This window comes from Crinia signifera, chromosome 4, assembly GCF_055691185.1.
Source record: "Crinia signifera chromosome 4, ASM5569118v1, whole genome shotgun sequence".
In the NCBI taxonomy this organism is placed as follows: Eukaryota; Metazoa; Chordata; class Amphibia; order Anura; family Myobatrachidae; genus Crinia; species Crinia signifera.
Genome location: NC_139220.1, coordinates 225,536,133 through 225,554,588, shown reverse-complemented (window position 1 = coordinate 225,554,588; position 18,456 = coordinate 225,536,133). Strand labels below are relative to the sequence as shown.

The 18,456-nt window shown below is 44.5% G+C and overlaps 1 protein-coding gene across 3 annotated transcripts in view; it reads right to left on the bottom strand.

Annotated features, from left to right (window-relative positions):
• The window catches only part of WDR72 (WD repeat domain 72), a 311,593-nt gene extending 302,833 nt beyond the window's left edge, over positions 1-8,760 (bottom strand). For 2 of the 3 annotated variants that reach the window (XM_083183885.1, XM_083183884.1), the window contains exon 1: positions 8,702-8,759. The gene's annotated coding sequence lies outside the window, so the exon portion shown is untranslated. Of the gene's footprint in view, positions 1-8,701 lie in introns of all 3 variants that reach the window. The other variant, XM_083183882.1, reaches the window with a different exon arrangement.
• Positions 8,761-18,456: the final 9,696 nt, after the last annotated feature.

Genomic DNA, 18,456 nt, shown 5'->3' with positions numbered 1-18,456 from the left:
TTCAAAGGAAAGGAAGTAATAAAACACGAGGACATGCACTGAAACTGGAGGGAGGGAGGTTCAGGGGAAATGTTAGAAAGAATTACTTCAAAGAACCGGGAGTGGATAAGTGGAATAGCCTCCCATCAGAGGTGGTAGAGGCTAAGACAGTAGAACAATTTAAACATGCTTGGGATAGGCATTTGAATATCCTTACAAAGAAATAAGGATTAAAAAGGGTTGAGTTTACCTGAAGGGTAAAAAAAGGGGCAGACTAGATGGGCCATATGGTTCTTATCTGCCGTCAAATTCTATGTTTCTATGTTTCTATAATCTGTATTTCTTCTCACATATTAGTCACTTTAATAGTTTTCCCTTTTACCACTAGAGGTCACTATTTGGCATTCAATCAGAGCCTCACATGCTCTCTGAGGAAGCCGCTGAGCATTTAGGCGGTTGAAACGTGTTAGGGAAAAGACCTGGTACCAGTGTTTCTGTTTTTGGACGGTTACCCCCCCACCACCAACAACCTCCAAACCATTGAACTGAAACTGAGTAATCAGTCTAAAATTGAGCTGACGCATTGGTGAGAGGGGTGTCCCCCTGTTCATTATTCAATAACTAACATTGCTGATACACAAAGGAGTGGTAAATATAACAACTCTCCGTTATCCCATGGAATTGACCACTTATGCACTACTAACCAATATGGATTAACCTATCTATGCTTTTGTGTCACTCTGCCTTACTAACAAGAAATTATAATTGCTGCTTTCTATTACACAGTGACTCTGCTGAATCATGCTTGCTCATACTACTAATATTTGAGTACCAATACTGATTGCACAGGGATATTTTTGCTGAAAAATTCCATTTTTACATCGATAGCCTTATTGGCATTTATGTCCTTTTGTATTATTTGCTGTCTAATTGTGTTGTATATTTTGTATTATTTGTTGTATGATTATTTTATTCATTTTTTATGAGTTAGAATTAAAAAATATATTTTCTTTTATATTGTACATTCTTCTGATTGAATGCCAAATAGTGGCCTCCAGTGCTAAAAGGGAAAAACTATTAAAAGTGACTAATATGTGAGAAGGGATTCGGCATGAAAAGCCGGCGGTCGGGATCCCGGCGTTCAAAATCCCGACGCCGGAATCCCGAACGCCGAAATCCCGACAATGGGGGACGTGGATCGCCCCCCCTTGCGGGCTCGCCACGCAGCGGGCCCGTTGCCTCGCTACGCTCGGCACACTAATTCATTCTCCCTCCGAGGGTGTCATGGACACCCACGGGGGGAGAAAGTGTCGGGATTTCGGCGTTCGGGATTCCGGCTTCGGGATTTTGAATGCCGGGATCCTGACCACCGGGATTTAAACTGCATCCCGTGAGAAGAATTACAGATTATAGCGTAGTATTTTCCCTCTTTTTCTGTAGTTTTATACTATGGGGAATAATTTATTAAGAAAAAATTCCAAAAATGGTAAAGAAGGCCATTTCTAAATTTGCTTCTCATGCCCATGTCTAAGCTAAAATAAATGTCTATTGCATGTTGAAGCGTGGATGTTCAGTAATCAGGGTATTCCCAGAGCTAATAAGCCATTACAATGGTGCTACATGGGGAAAAATGTGTGATGTACTCAGTTACTGTATATACAATACAGTCTGTTACAAAAGCTGTCTGGCAATAGTACAATCTTTAGTGTTTAGACCATTTGAGACAATGTAAAGTAAATTGTATTCAACTCTTATTACAAGAGCTTAGAGAAAAGCAGGACGATCACAAATGATAAACGAAATACAACCAATTTTATGGTTTAGAAAAAAAAATCAACTTGTAGCCCAGCTTTGTGTTTCCAGACAAAAAATGACACAAGAAACATTTATTTCATTCCACACAATAATTCCCGACAATCAAAGAGAGCACGGTGAGGGCAATACCATCTCCCAGCTGCTGATTACATCAAAGCTTTGCAGCACAAATTCAATTTTATGATGTTAATCTTAGCCTGCCACTCACAAATTTTCTCTCAGGGATATGATTTTTCTCAGGATTTCATTTTAAGAATGATTTTCTTTTTCTACAATCAATAAAGATATGTTTTCATCAGAAGACTCTATCTTGGCAGAATTCAATTGCCCATTTCAATCCCTTTTGGTGACACAATATTAATTAAAATGGTTTATGTTGCATCTACAAGGGGAAAATTGGGCACTGGAGCACACAATCACTCCACACAAGTATACACTCTATAAGAACCGAATAGTGTGTTTGTTGATCTAACAATCTCTTCCTAGCTCTGCTCTTGTAGATCAGCAAGATTGAGTCATTCATTTACTACATACAGGAGGTTATTCTGATCGGAGCGGCCAAACGTGCGTACGTTCGCAATTACCGTAAGCTAGCCGTACGCGGCCGTTGGGGTTAAGTCCACCCACTACTCTGCCGCATACGTACAGGCATAAACAACGTAGAAGGGGAGTGGCGTACTAATGAGCGTACGCCAACGTACACGGACGGGCCAGCCCTTACACTCAGACAACTGGCGTACAACTGAGCGTACGCCGCCGTTTACGGACGTCTCTCGTCCGTCTTCCCACCGCCTTCTTGCGGAGATCTGAGCGTACGCCAGCTTGCACGGATGGGTCCCTATTGTTTTCAATAGAAAAGTCAGCTTATGTCACCGCTCGTGAGAGTGAGCGTACGTCCGTGTACGCTGACATACCCTTCATATATATGGACCTGCAAATGTTGCCTTTCAACTATAATTATGAAAATGAATTAATTGATTGAATTAATTAATGTGCAAAATAGTGGCCATGGGATTAAAACATTGCTGAAACATCCTTTGTAGGTGATAGATGTGGTTTATGTTATTGTATCATAAATACAAAACCTATGTTTGTATTAGAGTGAACACGTCGACACATGTCGACTTGTGTCGATTGAGTGTGCTACTGTGTAAAGTCTATGAAAGCACGTAGTGAATGTGTATAACTGTTTAACAAATACCTACCTTAGCATATATAAGCAGGTCTTACAAAGATTCTTACCTCAATTTAAACAAACCTTTAAATGTAGAGAAGTATAGAAAGATAAGCTTCCAATGTGTTAGAGTGATGTGTGTGGCTTGCAGGTAGTGAAATCATGGTTTGGACTTAATAGACTGCAGCATTGCTTATTACATTCAGGTGTATGTGTTTGGTAGTAATCCGCGTAAATTAGCTAACCCAGGCGCACGCTGACATGCGGTATCTGTAGGGGTGGTTTGAGATGGCGGTTGGCGGCCGCCTGTTTTGTGTCCGAAATGAACGGTGCTTTAGTCGATCGTGCGGTAGTAGCACCGCTCATTTTTGGTGCACACCCCCGTGTACGCCCATATTTACGCCCATTTTCCCTCATTATTTCGGCCGCACCCCTCATCACGCCCCTATGCCGCCCCCAATGCCCGTACACTCACGTACAGGTTTTTTCGCACGTAGAGACCCGTCCGTAAGCGTTGTGGAGTGTTCGCGCCTGCGCATTAGCGAATGTACGCATGCGCAGATCATTAAAAACCCCGGGACGTGCGCGTACGGCCCGGCCGCTCCAACCAGAATAAGGCCCACAGTATACTAAAATAAATATATCCTTCTCAAAGTCATGTTTACCCCTGATAAACTTGTTTTTGTCACCACTAACTGTTAAAAGGTTAAAGATATATATACGTTGGGCTCCTGGGAGCTGCATAACAGCAAAATACCAATGTAATCACATTTTAAATGTATCTAATACCCCTTTCACACCGCACTTGTTAAACGGTATATTGCCGTTTTTTTTCCATTTTAAAATGTTTAAGGCTGCAGTGGAAAAGCACCAGAGTTCATTTACCTGTTAAAGATAACCGGTATTTCAAAAAGTTTAAAAGCAGAGTCCTACACATTTCAGAGCAGTTTCTTATGCAGTGAGAATGGCTCTGAAACGGTATTTAGTAAAAACAACAGACTACAGACCTGTGATAGGCTGGCCCCTGCGCTCTGCCTTGAAACATGTTCAGGGGATTAAACGGGTTAACTGATGTATTCTACACCCTGAGGAAGGACTTGTCAGTTCAAAACGCGTTGGTGTTTAAGGACTCTTTTACTTTGGACCTAAGCCCTATCCGTCTGGAAGTTGTCATCTGAAGACGGTCTGGATTCTGCTTTTCTCATTCCGGGTGGGAGAGGAGTATTCAGCGTGCTAAAAGGGTGGAGGTCCTGTTTTTAAGGAATAAATCTGCTTTTCTGGAATAAGTAGCTATGGTCATTTGTGGAGGATGGAATAAAAATAATAAAAAGATACCTTTTGAAAAAAATAGGGATTTGTCCCTTGGTGAGTCTACCTGTATATGTTTTACACATAGTAACCTGTAAAGATACCGCTACGTAAACGCTTCCTAGTTTGACTAGGTGAGTCAATCTGGGATCCGAAGTGTTCCAGATTGTGTTAACTCAGAAAATTGTGTTATCTTATTTTATCTTTACACGGCTGGAGAATCCCTCTCCCCCCCCCCCCCCCTCCCCCCTTGCTTGGAAACTTGTAATAAGGGAGACTGAGGAGATCCAGGAGATAGCGCTGTGGAGATCCACATTTTTCTGTTTCATGGTGTATTTATTTAGGTTTGGTATCCCATTTTGTGGTTTTTCCCAGCAGCAATCTTTCTTTGAGCGCGAGTGGCTACCGTCAATTTCTTGTTTGATGTGAATGGTATTTAAACGGTATTTAAAACGGTAATCTACTGCAATGTGAAGGCTCAGACCCGTTTTAAATACCATTTCAAAATACCGTTTTTTTTAATGTTTAGGCAGTGTGAAAGTGGTATAACAGGTCACAAAACGCATTGGCATCTAACATCCCTATATTTTACACTAGAGCATAGTGATGTCACTTGTATACCACCCTACTACTGTTCCGAAGTGAGGGCACTGTGCCACCGGGTATGGGTCATTAGCTCGACCCATATTAGGTCGACATGCATTGGGTGGACCACTGAAGGCTAACATAGCTTAGGTTGACGCATGAAATAGGTCGACATGGCTAAAGCTGGCCATACATCAGAAAGATATTGTACCCAATCATACAATCTCAATTGATTGTAAGATGGATTGTATGCAGATTGTGTGCACATCTTGTGTACACAATCATACAATCCATCATAAGATGGATTGTATGACTGATTGTATGATGGATTGTATGCAGATTGTGTGCACATCTTGTGTACAAAATCATGCAGCAGATGGATTGTATGACTGATTGTATGATGGATTGTGTGTAGATTGTGTGTCCAAAAACCACCAAGGACTGCCGGGGATTTCAAGGGAAATTGTACACAATCATGAGTGCAATCGATCTTAAGATCGATCTTTCTGATGTATGGCCAGCTTAAGGGTGACAGGGTTGGAAGGTCAGCATGGCAAGGTCAACATGAGTTTTCCATATTTCTTTTGGAGCAAAATACTTTTTTGCAGTGATTTGCGCAGCGCTGCTACCTTCATCGTGGCACTCCAGAGGGGTTAGTTTTAAAGAAACGGGTGCAGTGTGGGCATACCTCCCTACATTTGAAGTGTGGGAAGCAGGACGCCTGTGCACGGTGGAAGCCGCATGCTACCAAAAAGGGTTGTGGCCTCTCAGAAAGGAAGCATGGCTTTGTGCCAACGCCGCAATCACAAGCCAAGTCCCTGCTATCATCACTATGGGGGCATGGTCAGCACTCTGTGAGCTGCTGGTCATGGCCCCATCCCCTCTGTCTCCGTGAATAGATGCTGTGTGCATGCACAAAGTGTCTACTCACCGCGGCTCTGGTAAGGTTTCTTATCTTAACTGCCAACACTGCTGACCGCAAGTGGATTGAGTGGAAAAACTGGACTGTCTAATGAAAATCGGGACATTTAGAAGGTATGGTGTGGGTCTCCCCAGTTTCAGGGGCTCTGTGCACTGCACACACTGCACCCATTATAAATATGCCACTGATATACAGTAAAGCTCATCACACTATACAGGAAAGGAAGATATTGCACAAAAGGGTCCTAGGGAGTGATATCTTTTACTATCTAGTCTAGTGTGTGCGTTCAACCCCGTAGTCATTAATGAATACTCTTACAGATGAAAGAGGAGCTCATTAATTAGGGCCATGCTGCAGCTTCAGCATGGTGTCCCACTCCCCACATCGCTCCTCCCACCCCCACACCACCCGATACCATCATCGGCAAGTGTTTAACTAAAGGCACCCACACACTAGAACGATTTTTTTGCCGATTGTCCGATTTCTGACCGACCGTCCGATTTATCGGCCGATTTTTACTGATAATCGACAATAATCGGCCGATTATTGTCAATTAGCGTTAAAAATCGGCCGATATATCGGACGATCGTTCGGAAATCAGACAATCGGCCAAAAAAACATTCTAGTGTATGGGGGCCTTAAATCAGCTCACACACTGCAAACACATCACTCTTACAGTTTCTGGCAGCTTGCACAGTAATCCTTCTCCTCCCCTTCATACAAAACTCAGGGGTAGTACCAGGCACTTTATCACTTTTCCTCCCTTATCACTGCTTCATACATCTACCTCTCAGTGACTCACCTCACCTGTCTTCCTGTCACTGTTCACTGTGACAGAGCAGTAAAACATCATTTGCAATTTTTTAGGTGCAGAGACACAGTATAAGAATCCCTCCTAACTTGCCTGTAGTATTATGGTGTGTGTGTGTGTGTGTTTCACAAATGACACATTTCTTACAGAATGTTATCCCCTTGTTGGTCTACAGTGACCGGAGCCCACAGTGAATTGTCAGGGCTCCAGCTATACTGTGTGTCAACAGCCGGTGGGTCAGGGTCAGACTCATGAAATTCAGCCGTCTGCACCATGCAGAATCAGTTTTTATCGGCGGGTCCTACAGTATATCATACTCCAGCCATAGTGCAGGCTGAGCGGTACCAGGCAGGAGCCGCCCTGTCCCCTATTGCAGGTGTTAGCAGGGTTCCTGGGATAGAGCTGATTAATTCTGCAACAGCAGCCCCATTGGAAGAGCAGCTCCATTGGATTCTGCTGTGAACTGCACGGGTGCTGTACTGCTGCTGTACATGCAGATGCCCCTTCAGGGCTTGGAGCCCTGAGGCAGGCGACTCCATTGCCTCTGGAAGTTACGCTCCTGTGACCTGGACAAAACCATGTTGAACTGCAGTTGGGATAGATGTAACATGTGCAGAGAGAGTTAGATTTGAGTAGGGATCTAAATTGCAGTGTACAAATAAAGCTCTCTCGCATGTGTGGGCTCTTATACTGTTGTTCTGCTCAGTGGTGTAGGTAGGTGCCACGTTGACCGGAGCACGGGCATGTTTCGCGCATCCCCCTCCTCGCCACCTCCCCTCCCCTGAAGGATCATATGGTGCAGTTGGGCTTTTTGCCTGCTGCACCTACGATATAGGTACTATATGTTTTCAGCAGAAGTAGAGGGAGAGATCAGTGCTCTGTCTCTCCTCAGTCCCCCGTCCTCCCCCTCCCTGCTGCTGCTAAGGAATGTACAGCAGTTAGGAAGCATGGGGAATGTGGAGGGCTGAGTGGCTGCTAATGTTCTTACCTCCTATCTATCACGTGGGCCCCTGAAGAAAAGAGAGGCAACGAGAAGATACAGGAGCTACAGGGAGCACTTCGTTCTCTGCTGTTTGCAGAGCCGCCCACCTGATCCCCGCACAACAAATCACAAGCCAGCCTGCAGGACAGCGGCCAACCCTGCTCCGGCTGTCCACTGCTATTTTGAATTCAAGGCTCCTACTGGACCGCGGAGCTAAGCAATAGACGCTCGCAGTCCAGCAGCCACCAATGCTTCTGATTGGTTGCTGGACTGCGAGGACTTATTGGCGAGCATCGCAGTCCAGCAGGAGACTTAAATTAAAAATAGTGGCAGACAGCGGCACACAACACAACGGGGAGCGGGCGAGGCAGGCAGGCTGGCAGTGCACAGCTCCTGGCGCCCTGTGATCAATCGGCGCCTGGAGCTTGTGCTCCACCGGCTCCGCCCTCGTTCTGCTTGTCACTGTGATGCGTATGCATTATACATTATATACTGTACTGTAGTCAGTTACAACTAAACCATAGTTTTGACATTTCTTGATCCAATTAGTTATATTTAACACTAGTATTGAAAACAATTGGGCAATAATAGAAGTAAAATTATTCTGATATGCTTGGTTCTAGAAACGATAATATCAATCCAGTTTTTAGATATAAAATATAACAAAACAGAAACTACAATATTGTACACATAATATAGCACATACAAGCAAACTTACTATATTAAAATAGGACATGTTTTCTAAATATACTAGAAAATAATTAATTTACATTGACATATTCTGTAAACAATCAAGCCTAGTTGTTTTCTTCGGTCTTAAGCCTCGTACACATGGGGCGATTTCAACCAGTATTGCTGGGTATATAGTCACTGCTCACAGGAGCTGCTCCTGCAATCAGCGGCTTTTGCCTGCATTATCTCCATTTTCATCAGCAACCATTGCTGGTCACTGATGCTGGTCATCAGCAACCATTGCGGTCATCAGCAACCATTGCTGGTCACTGATCACTGAGCAATATTAAGCCAAAACCGCTCAGCGACCAAATCACTCCGTGTGTACAGAGTTTATCTTTTTGAATAAGAAATTATATTTTTTCACTATAAAAAATAATAGAGTTTACAAACCTTATGAGATGTATCACACTTCTTCCCTCATAGCCTCTGTGTCTAGTTGTATGTCCTGAAAGAGAATAACCTGATGTTAGGAATGTTTTGGGTTACACTAGAATAAGAGCATTTATGTTGTAAGGATAAACAGAGGAAGCATCAGACACACAACATAGACACACGAAATACAGAACATTAACTCTTTACTCAAAATCTAAAACAGTACTTTGGACTATGGGCCTAATTCAGATCTGAGCTCAGTACAAATTTGTTCGGAAAATGGGCAAAACCATGTGCAGTGCAGGTGGGGCAGATGTAAACTGTGCAAATAGAGTTAGATTTGGGTGAGTTATTTTGTTTCTGTGCAGGGTAAATACTGGCTGCATTATTTTTAAACTGCAATTTAGATTTCAGTTTCAGCACACCACACCCAAATGTAACTCTCTTTGCACAGGTTACATCTGCCCCACCTGCAGTGCACGTGGTTTTGGCTATTTTCCGAACAAATTTGTACTGAGCTCAGATCTGAATAAGGCCCTATATTCATACAGTATTTATTATTTAAATATGATATCTATGATAATAATGTTCTTTTACTAAGCATTGCAAATATGAATGTTTATTATTATTATTATTATTATTATTATTATTATTATTATTATTATGACCATGTTGTCCAAAAAGTTACAGTATTACACCTTTTTGGATTGCCCCCACCCTAAGTGCTGCTAACCAAAATATTTTTCCTAAAATAGAATTGTTTAGTTCTATACATGTACTTATTACAAGGTGTGGCACCATTTTTACTAAATAGGTTCTGTGTTGCACCTCCTGATATCCTTGTAAGGCCGAATAGATATATTAGTTTGTGATATTCTTACTGTTTATATACACAATACCTGATTACTTTACAGTGTCAGGCGGAATAAATGAGTACACTGTAAACACAGGGCAAGAAAGTATTTACTGTAAACATTGTGCTCATTAACTACTGAGTTACAGCAGCTGAGAGCATGTGTGGTCACTGCCTTGAATAGTATGCATGTGAAATCTGTTGGAGCGGTATACGGTCATTGGGTCACCAGCGTGATGGTCGACAAGCATTAGGTCGACATGCATTTAGTTCGACCTAACTCAGGGTTGCCGACTTTTAAATGCTTCTTTCCGGGAGAAGCCCGGAGAGGAGACTTTCCTTACCCGATCGGGGGACGGGGCTTGACTGTGACGTTATCAAGCCCCACCCCCATTACGGGAAATAGGAGAAATGACTGATCTCCATGGAGGGGGCGGGGCTAAAATGACACGATTGAGACCCGCGGATTGCGGCATTTACATGCCGCGATTCGGGGGGCTCAGGGGTGTCCCCCAGATTCTGAGAGGGTTGCAGGGTTGCCCACCCTTCCGGGGGGCCGGGAGGGGGACCCGATTTTCGGGAGACTCCCGGGAATTCCGGGAGGGTCGGCAACCCTGACCTAACTTAAGGTCGACATACAGGAAGGTCAACATGACTTAAGGTCGACATGGGTTAGGTCGACAGGGTCATTAGGTCGACCTGGGTTAGGTCGACAGGGTCATTAGGTAGACGTGGGTAAGGTTGACAGGGTCATTAGGTCGACATGGGGTTTTTGTACTATTTTTTGAGCCGACATGTGCCGACAGGTGGTATTTCATGCCCTACCATCCACTAGGGTGTGGTGGGAGAATAAAATAGTGTGCCGAGCGTAGCGAGGCACCGTGCCCGAAGTGTGCAGACCGTAGCGAGCCATGCAATAATGGTGTTGCTGGTGGCCTAATGATCCATACTTGTTGTGGAATTATTTGGACGATTCATGTTTGAACACATCCCACCCAAATCTAAAGGTGCGATATATCTGTTAACAGCATCGTTCTTAGATATAATGCATCGGTTGTACCCAGGTTTACTCTTATGGCACATGTTACATTGGCCCCATCTGCAGTGCAGCATGGTTTTATCCATTAGATAAAAATGTGCTTTACAGTGTGAATTAGGCCCTTGGTGTGGTAACTTGTGATATTTTGTGTTACTTAAGCTGAGTACATTTACTAGTACATATTTATTTACTTAAAGAATGGGATATTTGTAATACAGGTTTCCCCATATTATGCCCAGAAAGCATTTGCTGGTGAAACAATCACTAATAACATCACAATAGTAACCCTTGATAAGGAAAGATTATTAACGTACTCTGTAAAAGATCCAACTCTTAAGACCCCCATACACTGGCTGGACTTGTCATAAGGACAAATCGGACCAGTTTGCCCTTGAGCTTCCCGGCAGCTCCCTGGGAGGCTCACTTACGATTTGGCACTCAATTTATTGCATGTAAAAAAACTCCCGGGTAGCTGGCAGCGTGGTCCAGACAGCAGCGGGGAGCACATAGTGGCATTTTCCGGGTGGGGCAGGGAGCAGCAGCTGAATTTAAAAAAATATTTTGAAAAGAATGGCCGGCCAGTTAGTGGCTGAGAGAATTCTCATCGCTGGTGTTAAAAAGCACCTGCGATGTGCCACTGATGTGTCCGATCCGATAGATTTAATGTGCAGCCTGTCCGAGCTCCCAACTCCAATCCAATGCGCCTGGGACAGTGCATTGGGTCAGAGGGGATCGGGCAAAATCGGCCCAAATCGGATAAGTGTAGATCTACCTCTTATGCCTGATTCAGACCCAATCGCTGGGCTGCGAATTTGCAGCCCGAGTGATTATCGAATGACCACATAGGCATACCGTACCGTACGCGGGGTGCATGTGCCGAGTCCTTCTGCGAACAAATCGAACGATGGCTGACAATGTGATTGACAGCTGGGGTCTATTTGTGGGTGGTACACTGGCATTTTCGGAAAACGCAGACGGCGCACGGGTGTTGCGAAGGAGGGCCGCTGACCTCGCAATGCCTGTGAACAGGGTTCGGAAATCCATTTGATGGCAAGCGATTGCGAATGGAATTCCCCTATGTGTGCACATCTATGAAAGTATTCGCAGCTGTGCACAGGGGCAGGGATACACTCTGGCGGGGCAGCATTTACCTGATCGCTAGGCTTTGAAGATTTGCAGCCCAGCGATCAGGTCTGAATCAGGCCCTTTGTGCCTAATGCTAAACCTGATGCTGAATTACGTACTGTATCTTCACAAAGCCCCACTGCAGCCTTTACAAATTAATTTCTGCTTAAAAATAATTGATTTCTGCGTTTGTTAGAGATAGTTATTATTGCTTTTATTTTGTACAGCTACTATTCTTGCCACCATTGTCTGGGACAATGTAACCACTTATCGTACATCATATTATTTTCAAACACTTCAATTTAAGCTACCAGATGCTGAAACTGTAGATCTTTTGTCCTGAAAAACAGGAAACTGTTAGATTGCCATTCCAAGAGACATAATAGTGTGTCATTCACCATTATTATTGCAGTCTGCTGTCTCTCGGTTTCTAAAAAGTGATTTCACAGCTTTTATCCATAGAAGAAGTGACAAATGCTGACAGATCTTCTAGTGAATAAACCAAATACATTGTATTTATTCAGACAGCCCCAGTGTGTTACTCAATATACTGTAACAATACAGGCCTCTTCCCCAGCCCACATGTGAAAGCTAAAATCATGTACTGGATAGTTCTAAAATGTTCTATTTTTGCATAAATAAGGAATGCAGTGAAAATAAACACTGTGCTTTGGAAAACAACAATGATGGCGCTTGACTCCAGTTGAAGAATGGTGGTAATTCAATTTGATGTGGTGTACATGGAATAAAGATATAGAAAAAAATCGGTGTCAGGTGATTATTCGATTAGAACACGTGAGTGAAGGGAATGGTGGTGGTAACTATATTCGTACCGAACTCACAAGGTTAGTTGTGAGACCCCGTGTATAAAGGTTTCTTTTAGGTGGATCACCTTCTGTGTAGAGGCGCTATAGGTCGAAGGTATGCCGCGTACCGTACTCACTAATTAGTGGATCTTTATACTCTCGTAGCGGTTTCTTTTACCCTTCGGACCATTAATTTAGGTTCCATACATGATTGAACATGGGTGTGTCAGAATGATGGAAGAAAGAAAAAACGGTACTTGTTTCCTAGCACGGCCACAATCTTATGGATCGTGTACCTTTAAGTTAAGGTACACGATCCATACGATGGACCCGATTTCCTTTGAAATCAGGTCCATTTTGCCGGCTAGAACACAATATCGGGGGCATCGCGTCGGTCGGGACCATTAACATTGGTCCCGACGCGACCGACGCGATGCCCCCGATATTTCCATACGCTTCAATGTTAAAAAATATTTTAACATTGAAATCGTGTCGGGAAAGGTAAAATATCGGGGGCATCGCGTCGGTCGGGACCATTAACATTGGTCCCGACGCGATGCCCCCGATTTTTCCATAGGCTTCAATGTTAAAATATTTTTTAACATTGAAATCGTGAGAAAATGTGAAAAATGTGAAATGGGCCAATATGACCCATTTCACATTATAGATGTCCCCGTCGTCACCCCACGATAGACGCCAACCCGAAGCGTGGCGAGCGCAGCGAGCCCGCGAGGGGCGGCGGTGCGCGTCCTCCGACCTTTTCATTCCCCTACTATCCACGTCGGCGTGGAGTTGAGAATAGAATAGTGTGGCGAGCGCAGCGCGCCACCGAGCCCGAAGCGTGGCGAGCGCAGCGAGCCCCGCGAGGGGACGCGTATAACTTCACAGGTATACACGTCCGCTCGCTGCGCTCGCCACACTATTCTATTCTCAACTCCACGCCGACGTGGATAGTAGGGGAATGAAAAGGTCGGAGGACGCGCATCGCCGCCCCTCGCGGGCTCGCTGCGCTCGCCACGCTTCGGGTTGGCGTCTATCGTGGGGTGGGGTGTACGCCGTTAAATTTGGGGGGGTTGGGAATATTTTACATTGAATCCAATGTAAAATCGGGTCCCAGGGACCCGATTTACATTTCATTCAATCAAAAAATCGGGTCGAAAATCGGTCGGTCGCGTCGATCGCATCGCATGCGACCAAATCGCATGCGATGCGTTCGACCCGATTTTTCCGACACGACCACCCCGATGTAAATCGGTGTGGCCGTGCTAGGAAACAATTACCGAAAAAACAATATGTGTGATTCAGGACCTTATTAGGTACACATTTGCATAGGGGTATCGTAGGGATCTTTATGCGTACCAAACTCACACAGAGATTAATGGTTATGTGTTCATAAAGGTATCTGGTACTTTTGTATTTTGGCGGCGCCTCCGATCTCTATCGCGCAATGTTTTAATCGCATTGCATGCCATGCCCCCGATGGCATGCGATGCGACGCGATTTTTGCCCCCTATGCGATGAAAGATAGTATAAGCACCCTAAAGGGTGCTTTAAAGCACCCTAATGGGTGCTTACAATGTTAAATGCACCCCCCCACCACCCCCCCTCCATAAACGTGAACCCGAAGCGTGGCGAGCGCAGCGAGCCCGCGCGGGGCGCCGGTACGCGTCCTCCGACCTTTTCATACCCCCACTATCCACGTCGGCGTGGAGTTGAGAATAGAAAAAGTGGTGAGCGCAGTGAGCCACCGAGCCCAAAGCGTGGCAAGCGGACGCGGATACCTTCACAGGTATCGGAGTCCCCTCGCGGCCTTCACAGGTATCCGCGTCCCCTCGCCAAGCTTCGGGCTCGGTGGCTCGCTGCGCTCGCCACACTTTCTATTCTCAACTCCACGCCGACGTGGATAGTGGAGGTATGAAAGGGTCGGAGGACGCGTACTGACGCCCCTCGCGGGCTCGCTGCGCTCGCCACGCTTCGGGTTCACGTTTATAGTGGGGGGGTGGTGGGGGGGTGCATTTAACATTGTAAGCACCCATTAGGGTGCTTATACAATGTTTAATTGCATCGCATTGTATGCCATATACAATGTCATACAATTTTAAAATTGTATGGCATTGTACAATATCGCGCGATATCGCGTCGCATCGCATACCATCGCATGCCTTATGGTATGCGATGCGATGGGCGCCGCCAAACTACACAAGTACCAGGTATCTTTAAAGGACATCACCATTTTGTGTAAATGTCTCCTATTAGCAATAATGCGTACCGTAATTACAGCCACATAGCATTCAAGAAGAACATCAGGGTATCTTTTTTAGGTGCCAAATCATCAGACCATCGGACCAAATCTTGGTCTCATATGCAGTGTGTATAAAAATAAATATAGGAACCGTCTTAGGGCACATATACAAATTTATTCACACACAATATTAAAAAATAATTTAAAAAGCTTAAATACCCGTGTAAGTGGCTGGGAGTGTTAAAAGCCACAACCTAGGTGAGAATAGGATTAGTCACTCCTGTGGCAAACGCATTTCGACAGCGGCCTGCTGTCTTTGTCAAGGCTACAGAGTGACTGAACCTGTAGCTGGTTTTATACCTTGTCAGGTGAAGATAAACAACTCACAATCTAGGGAAGAAACGTAATAACAAGTGTTTTGGGGACATTTTCAAGTGTTTTGTGATAACGTGCATGATTTTGCCAATTGTGAATTTACTAAAGACCAATTCTCATTGAAATCATAGGGGAAATTTAATAGGATGAGAGATTCAGAAAGTGAGAGATTTGGTAATAAATCTCCAGTCTCTTTAAAGTGGCAATCAGAACAAACATTGTTAAAATTGCATTGGATCCATAGCAAATCGTGAATTTACTAAGAATCATTTTTGTGAAGCTCACATGAAAAAATGTACCTCAATTTACCAAATCAATGCACTTGCTTATATAACAAGTGTGTTTGAAGTGTGGACTGCGTGGATCATTTAGATCTACTGTATGCATGTTTTTGTGTTGTAAGTTCACTTTAGAAAAAAAATGATGTGGGGTCTGCCTCTAAAAGTAAAACCAGCATCGGGCGATGCGTGCTCTGCAAATGACGGAAAATACTTGGATATATATACATATACTGTATAGCACCTCTAGGTACAGCCTGGTTCAGTTTTTTTTTTTTTAAATCCTGGAATGCACACATGGATAAGAAGACCAAACAGCACAAGGATTGGTACGTATAGATCCCCCTCCTATGTAGCGGATTCCTCTTGGACATTTGTCTCTAGACAAGGTGAGTCAGAAATATCACCAGTGAGCGCTCTGCATTACCAAACACGGTACACCTGAAAAGGGGCATGGCATGATTTAAAGGGGTGTGGCCTTGAATTATCGTTTTGAAGAAGGGTCTTCATGCTTATTGGACGCTGTCCCACCCACGCGTCGCTGGTGCCACAAGGGGCAGTTGGGGGAGCCAGTGATCACTGCTGATCTGCTATGCAGGGCAGCCAGTGATATCTGAATATATGCCGTGCCCAGTTGTTCAGGGAGAGCAGGACATGGCAGGGGTTTTGTGGCTCCGCCCCCTTATTGAAACATCACAACTATGAGGGGACCAAAGTTAAGAGGTATGCTTTACTGCTAGCTCTTCATCCGTGCCAGGAGCCGAGTACTACAGGAGAATATCACACTGCAGCAACCGGGTCACTGCAGAAGAACCGGCAATTTAATGTCACCCCTGGGTGCGGTCCTAACCTCCCACACCCACTAAGTAAAAACCAGCCCGGACAAGACCCCAGTACGCCAGACTGGACATCAAACTCTGCATTCCGGAGCTTGTATTGTATGATCCAAGGGGGTGTCCCATCCGAGGGGTGTCTTGTCCAGGGAGATGCCTGTGATAGATTTCACCAGGGACATTGGGGAAGGGGAGATTACAGCCTCCTCGTGTGGTCCGGACCGTTCCTTTTTTGTTACATGCCAGGACCATACAGGGAGGCTTTATTCTCCCCCTCCTCCTGTCCCTGGTGACTGCTGTCACATAAAGCCCCACCGGACAGGACAACCCCAGACAGGACACTACAAGCTCTGGAATGCAGAGTTTGATGTCCGGTTTAGCATTCCAGGTTCTTGTCCGGGTCCGGTTTTTACCCGTATATGTAAGTGTTTATATTAAAGTTATACTGTGTATAATGTATATACTATCTTTATTGTAATATTTCTATTACAGAAGGAGAATAGATACAAGTGGACCTTAATGCCCCACATGCTGGTACCAAGTGCCAGCATGTGGAGGAGCCTAGTGAAGTGGGCAGAATTGGAGTCTGAGTTCATTTGCGTAATTTATTCCCGCAACTTCACCTCGGACCTGTGAATCATGGCAGTTTACTGTGATGGGGAGGGGCTTAATAATGTCACAGATGCTTCTCCTCTCCAGGAGTTTTTAGATGTTTGTCTGTAAAGTATGCACTAACTGTGTCACAAGCTGCCCATCAAAACAAAGACACTGGTCTGTCTAAAATCACTAAAATGAATCATAGTAATATCTACCTCACTATTTAAACCAGCATTTCAATTTAGTTTAAGAGCTGACAAGTCCATGTCTATGCCTAGTAATGTTCATAGATAAAATACATAGATAAAGCACCAACCAACCAGTTCCTGACTGTCATTTTTCAAACAGTCCATAACAAGATGGTTAGGAGCTGATTGGTGGGTACTTCATCTCTTTAAACTGTATCTCCACTCCAAAGCTTAGTACATATCCCCTATTATTTTCAAATGAAGATGTGCAGCCCAAGTCCCAAAACACACACACTTTTTTTTTTTTAAGATGGGAGTTCTATAGAAGATGGGGTGTTGCCCATAGCAACCTATCAAATCTATTTCCTATTTATTTAGCAACTTGTACACAGTAATAGTTAGAATCTGATTGTATGGCCATATGAACATCCCATCTTCAATAGAACTCCCATCTTAGTACATAAACCCCCTACTTGGAAGCAGCAGCAATACTTACATATAGCAATGTAGCAGGAAGTGTCTGGTATAAGTAGTAGAGGCCTCCTGCATACATGATACATGTGTGATCCTCTGCTGAGTCCAAGGATGTAGCATCGGATCACTGCAACACCATTGTCTGGTTGAGTAAGCCATGAGACCATGAAATCTCTGTCGGAAGACAGAGACCAGGGCCGCGTACTACAGGTAGAGTCTTCCATATCTATACGAAATATTCCAAAAAATATATATATAGTTTATACTTACCAAGTCCTCCCATGTCCACGGCGGCCTTCAGGAGCTTCTTCAGCAGTCCCAGGATTGCATTGCGATGGTGAAATCACCAGTGCACCTGCAAACTCGCACAATGCACCACTGGAACCGCTGAAGAAGATCCTGAAGGCCGCCTTGGACACCGGGGGACGCTGTGGGACCATCAGGGGACCAGGCAAGTATGTTTAAGAAAAACCTAATCTGAAATGCTTGTGGTCCCGAGCATTTCCGATAAGGGATACTCAACCTGTACCACAAAATGAAAACAGCAAAGCAAAGGCTTGTTCAGGTTTGGAGACCACTCCCACCTCCTCTCCACTCCCACATCTGACAATGTAGGAGCCAGACTGCATATGCGTAGTACGGGGCTTGTGTCTGTGTATTGTACATTAGTACTTTGTGACACTGCCCTCACAGCAAACAGACCTGAATCAGGCCCAATGTTAATAAGCAATCTGCTAGGATTCATCAGGATGTGGTGGATGGGACTACAAGTCTTAGCATTGTAGTACCTTTTAATATGTTTATAATAAGGGTTACAAGCCCCCCTCCCCACCTTTCTCTGTATTTGTGTATGTAAAGTACGTTTGGAGACAGATTCCTACTTGGTGCACCCAGACCATCTGCACTTAGTTGTTTCCAATCAGCACAGTTCCTGTATCACTGTCTATGTATTAGGGGCCGGGG